The following is a 6,544-nucleotide window of genomic DNA, read 5'->3' on the forward strand; positions in this document are numbered from 1 at the left end:
AGGCAGCTCCACCGTCTGTGGGTGAATGGGGAAAAGGAGGAATCGGAGGGGAGGAGGGGGTCCTCACCGTGTTGTCTTGCTACACATAGGGGCAGGGTTACAAAATTGTCAACCTGGAGGTTTACCACTGCTCTGTGTGGACATCATTTGTACAATGTTCTTCTTAACTAACACTGTAATTTTCTGTGCTCTTATGAGCCTTTCTGGAGGAAAAAACAGTCTAATGATGCTATCACTACTTTATTTTTAGTCAATGTTTTCTGTCTTGTGGATGTTAAAGCATTGTATAGGTAAATGAATATTATTGATCCCATGTTTCAGTGGATCTGAGCACAGAGATTTGAAACATTTCATGTTAGGTTCTTTGGACATTCATATTGTAGATATTTTTAAATTGTTTTTGTTATCTGTCTCCCATAAACTTGTGCAACCTTTAGCAGGTCACTTAAGCATTCTACTTCTTATATACCTCATCTGGAAAATAAATGTGTTCTCATTTTGCCTAGGGCAAGGTAACACAAGGGAGAAATCATTTTCTTAGCACTGGAATTTCCTTTCGCTTTTAGAATTGGCCAATGTGGATGTGAAATTACTCTTTGTGAGCATTTGATTTTCTACTTGTTTCATTGTCAAGGAATCATGGATGCATTTCCATTAACAATATATTTTTTTAAGCCTTCTGCTCTTAATATGCTTGAAAGTTGCCTTTTCCATAAACCGTTGTCAAATCTGATTTCCATATATTACATTTTCATTTAATATAAGCTGTTTATCAAAATATTTTAATGTATTTTAATCCTGAAATAAACGGGCTCCATTTTCAGCAAATATTTTGATTACTGGTGAAACTAAAATCTTGACGTTTGAAAAGCACAAGGATATTTTCTTCCGTAATGAAGCTGCGACAGAGGCGTGCTTACAGTCTTAGAAATGGAGGGGAAAAGTCCTATGGGAAAAGGGGGAAAAAAGGCTCATGTTCAAAGAGGAAACCTGACGGGTAAATGGGAAAGAACGAACCCTCGTGCCGCCGTTGTGGGAAGATCTCGTCACCATCCGAGCAGCTGCAAGAGCTCTGCTAGGTCGCAGCCGCGGTCGAACCTGGAGACGCTTTAGATACCGCAACCCGTCGAAAGAGGGCGCTGCCTTCATGCTCAGGCACCGGCGGCGACTGCAGCGGCGGGGCTCGTGGATGCGCGGATGCGTGCGGTGGCCGCTCGCCTGCCCAGCCCGGCACAGCCCTGCCCTGTCCCGCACAGCCCTACCCAGCCCTGCCCTGTCCTGCCCCTGCCCGGCATAGCCCTGCTCAGCCCGGCAAAGCCCTGCCCTGCCCGGCACAGCCCAGCCCCGCACAGCCCTGCCCAGCCCGGCACAGCCCTGCCCTGTCCCGCACAGCCCTACCCAGCCCTGCCCTGCCCTGCCCCTGCCCGGCACAGCCCTGCCCGGCACAGCCCTGCCCGGCCCCGCACAGCCCTGCCCCGCACAGCCCTGCCGGCCCCGGCCCCGGCCGCCGGAGAGCCCAAGAGGCCGGCGCTGAGGTACGGCGCTGCAGGAGGTGGCTGGTGCCTAACGCGGTCTCACCTGGTCACCCAGGCTGAGTCACGGAGCCACTGTAAGAAAGAGGCGCTGAACGCAGCTGGTGTCATGGTCTCTGCTGGCTCTGATCCCGGGGGAGCCTGCGGTTTTCCTGAGGGCACGAGTGGACTTGCAACTCAGGCGACAGATCAGGGAGAAAAATAACCCTAATTATGTTTGCTTATGGCACTTCCATGTCCTGAGTCCCTTTGTTTACCCACGTTGGCCTCCTGCAAGAGGCCTTAAGTCTTCCTTGGAGTGATTTCTGATTCAACTAAACTTTGGGAGAATGCTGATCCAGACATGATTTAAAATTTCTTAAAATGAGGAATGCACAAAGCATTATGTAACATATCCTAGGGATTCAATACAAGGTATAAAATCTAAAAATTGCATTTTAATTCTAGTCTAAAGCTTATTTTTCATGAACTGGTTCTTGCTCAACTCCTGTCTGCAACACTGAAGAGTTCCCTTCAGAAATTAGAAAACTTAAGTTTTCTTCTATGAGCTTGTCTAGACTGTTACCATTTCAATATACAGTCTTCCTTGATAAGCTAAAGACCTTGGTCTCCCTGCCTAATATCCTAGCAGGCAGGTTTTCCAGTCCTTCAATTGTTCTCACAGCATTTCTTGAAATCCTCTGTAACTGCTCAATATTTTCTAGACAATTCAAACCACAGAAGTGAATACTGTATATTAGTAGGGAACGTGGCATTATCAAATGCAAAAAGTCACAGCATTTTTGCTTACATCATCCTCATAGGAGGTCCTGTCCATCTTGTGCATCTCCCATGACCTCTTGGGCCCCTTCTCTGGTTGTGTTTCCTGGGACAGGCTCATTCATGGGTTCTCTCCAAATTACTTTTCCTGTTCTTAGCTATGGGACTTTGCATTCCATCCTGCTCAAACAAATACATTTTTTTGCGTTCAACTTGCCAAGTTGTCCAAGCTGCATAGAAAATAGCCAGTCCTCTTCACAACATGGCACTGAAGCTTGTTGTCATCTTCAAACTATATTCATAGCTATTTTTTTCCCCTTTTATGTAGAAGTAATTAAGATGGTAGAGTACAAGGTGCTACTGACATATTCAGTGGTTGTTTTCCATTAAAAATTACAATTTCAGATAGTTAGCTAACATTTTTACTAACTTAAAATGCTCTATGTTGACTTTTCATCATTGTAGATTTCTTAATTGAATGGCCATCGGAATGAGCTCACAAAAGTCTAAACTTTTTAAACCAGCATAGTTACCATCATCATCTAAAGTTGTAATCTCATCAATAAAAGCCATCGCGTTAGCTTGACAAGATCTGTTTTCCATAAACTCATGTTGATCAGCATTAATTATATTATCCTCCTTTAATTCTTTATTAATTGAGTCTTATATCAGCTGTTTCATCATTTTGCTTTGGATCAATGTTTGACTGACAGGTATATAATTGTCCAGGTCATCTCATTTACCCCCTTAAAATATTGGCACAACATTAGCTTTCCTCCTTTTCTCAGGGGTTTTCTGGTGATCCAACTCTTATTGAAAATCAACATTAATGGTCCAGGGGATTTTATTGCCAGGTTTTTCTAAAACTCCTCAATGAAAATCATCTGGACCTTTTTATTTGGAAATGTGTGCTGTTAGTAACTGTCTTTTAATTCTCTGAAGTGACCACCGGAATGGAAAGTACTTCAATGTTACCTTATGATAAAATTTCTGCTTTTTCCACTCCTAAACTCAGAAAGGAGCTATGAACTGAGCACATGTGTTTTGTCTGCGTTATTATTCTTTATTCTGTGATTCCCATCTGCTAGTACAAAGCCAATATTGTTCTTCTCTTTTTTCTGCTTTTAATATCTTTTTAAAGAGCCCAAATAGTCTCTTTTCCTATTGACCTTAACAGCCATGGCAGGTCTTATTGCTTTTCACTTCTGTAATTGATTCATCGTGATTTACTTGGATCTGGTGAGGTCTATTACAAAATTATTGTCTGTTCTTTTACTTTTGTTTCCTTTACCTATTTTCTCCAGTTCAATGTATGCTCGTTATATTGAGGCACTCTTTTTTTTTCCCCTTACATTTAATTTGATTCTTAATTGCTATCAACCCTCTGAAATCAACCCATTTAAAACAATGCATAAATAGTGGTGGCTGGGCTTTGTTTTCTGTGCAAACAGCAAATCTATCAATTTGCATAACTGTAACCATGATTTTTTTGTCTAGTAATATGATAGAAACTTTCACCTATAACTTTGAAACTCTTGAAAAGTTTTGATACTGGCATCAGAACTTCTTCAGCATATGTCACTCAGGCTGAAGTCCCTCTGATAACACAGCCACTTATTCCTCCTGTATTACAGACAGATCCTCATGTGAGCACTTGGCTTCCTCCTGTGATATGGTAACTTGCAGCAAATCCCAGCTAGTGCTTTGCATTTTACCAGTTAAATATTCACCCATAAACCTTCAGTATTGATCACTTTTACACTGTCAGCACTTGGAAAGAGGTAGTGCCATTTTTGACATGAAGTGTCATTTTCCACTCTTTCTCCTTGCTTCATCTTTCCTAAATAGATTGCAACCAGTGATTTCAACATTCCAGTATTGCAGATCACCTGATAAAGTCTCAGTAATGCCAATGAGGACAAATACACGCTCATAAATGAGCCATCCCAGTTCTTGTTTACTAACTGGGCTCCTAGCCTTGGAATATAGGTAATTAAGTTGGTTGTTTTTTTCTTTTTTTTCTTCTTTGCATCCCTTGGAGATTTGATTAATTTTGTTCTTAGTGTCTAGGTTTTGTGCTAAATGACTGCTCTGTTCCCCTCCCCCCTTCATCATCCCCTTTTTTCTTAGTTTATCATCCTCAGGCAACATTTGTGAAAGGTGCCTTGCTGCCTGGTAAAACATGCAGTGTTTTTACTGTTAGCTGTTCCCAATGCAACTCATGGCAACAAGCTGAAAGTGAATTCACAGCGGCAAGAGCAGAGTGCTGCCAAAGATAGGCAGCAGGAATTTCTACGGAAACAGGCATCTTCTTGCGCCACGATTTGCATTCATAAAACATTCTTTAGGATATGATTTCCTACTCTGTTTCGGCCGGTAGTGATACCAGTTGAAGTTCCTGCTTTCCCCTCTCACCAAAGCCTCACCCATGACTGACCATCTTCCCATAGACACTGTATGTCTACTGTGTATGTACTGATTCCACAAGGAATCAGGCTGTAAATCAGAGTTGTGAACAGATCCAGCTTTCCAAAACCCCTCTTCTGGGGCAGGCTGGGAGGGTACGAATGTCTGCAGGAGAGCAGGACAGGGAGCACACAGGTGGGAGCGGGGCCCCTGGCAGTCCTTACCCCGGCCCTGCCACCACAGGACTGGCTGCCGAAGGTGCCCTGGTCAGAGTGGCAAAGGCAGGAGCCTTCCCTTCTGCACAGTGACCATGGGGGCCTTCTGGGCTGGGGGAAAGTAGCACTTGAGGTCTCCATCTGAATTAGTGGGTCCTCCTGTCTCTTAGGCAGGAGCCCTCAGCACTCTGTGATGGGGAAGATGTAGTCAAAGAGGTCACTGTTATGGTGATGCTCCACTCCAGTGCCTGGGAAGCAGGTATGAAGAGCACAGGAACAGCTTCCAGCTGTGTGATTAACTGAGTTCGTAGAGAGTAGGGGAAGGGCTTTAATGGATCAGCTTTTGCTCACTGGCTTAAAAGTTTATCAAACAGAAGTGTCACATTTTGTGTCTCAGCATTCAGATAATAGCAGACTATGCTGTGGTTTATATGCACTACGTGAAGAAGATCCTTTCCATTTATTTTCTGTGAATGGTGATTTTCTTCAACTATATTGCTGACACAGAGTTTTGAGATAGATTTAATATGTGGAGATGATACTAGCAAGTTGTTACTGTGATAAAACAAGATACATGTTAGAAAAATATTAACTTTCCAGACCAGTAAATGTATATTAGTTTAGTTATAACAACTCCCAAAGTGGTGGTTGGTGGTTGTTTGGGGTTGGGTTTTTTTTTCAGATTTATTTTCTTTTTCTGTCAGAGTGAAATAGGTAAAATTTAAGTCAGACAATTCCTCAGGACAGGAATGAGATCTTTTGGTGGAAGGTAGCTGTAACAAAGCTGTAAAAAAAACATCTCGTCATAAAAACTGTGAGGTAAACATCTTCCCTGCTATCACCAACCCACCAGAGAGCTGTGAAGGTAGATTAAGCCTTGATTTTCAATTATTATTCTTTTTTCTTTACAGTAATGGGCTCCTGAAGTTTCCACCAAGCTGATTATTTAGAAAAGTCTCCAATTATTTTTAGACATTTAAAGTCTATTTTGTTCTCTCACTCATCCCATTAGCTTCTCCTTCTTTAAACTTTTCTTTAAAATTAATCTCTGACATGTTTTTTCCAACATGAAACATGAATTTAATAAACCACTGAGACACATGGAAGCTTAACAAGCAACTACCTGAATGGTCTAGCCTGATATTACCAATTCCAGTTTTTTTAATGAAATACTTTTGTTCTAAGCTGTGCTTTAAATCTAAATTGGATTCTTCAGGACAGAGATTGGGTCTTTAACTGTATCATAAAATGTTTAATACATTTGGGCATTTAAAAAAATGAACGTTAAAAAGGCTAGAACATTAAAGAACTGTGTTCTTTAAGCTCCTATTTTGTATATCCTGTTAAGATTTATTGCAGATTTTTTCAGTTGCTCTTAAATTCTCTGAGTATTTCAAAGGGATTTAGTTTCATTTTTTTCTTTAGTTGTGGCAGATGTCAGCTCTCTCAGTATTCTTTCAATTAATGATTTTCCCAATATTTCATGTTCCGCCTTGAGGTTAGATTTGAACAAGAAATGTTTGTCAATTCCTGCAGCCAGCATATCTTGGGCTTTATTGTAGTTGTTCCTTTTTGTTGTAATTTTTAAGATTTGTTGTTGTTCCCTTCTCCCTTTGCCTTTTACTGATGGTC

Source organism: Falco biarmicus, chromosome 6 (genome assembly GCF_023638135.1).
Source record: "Falco biarmicus isolate bFalBia1 chromosome 6, bFalBia1.pri, whole genome shotgun sequence".
Classification (NCBI taxonomy): Eukaryota; Metazoa; Chordata; class Aves; order Falconiformes; family Falconidae; genus Falco; species Falco biarmicus.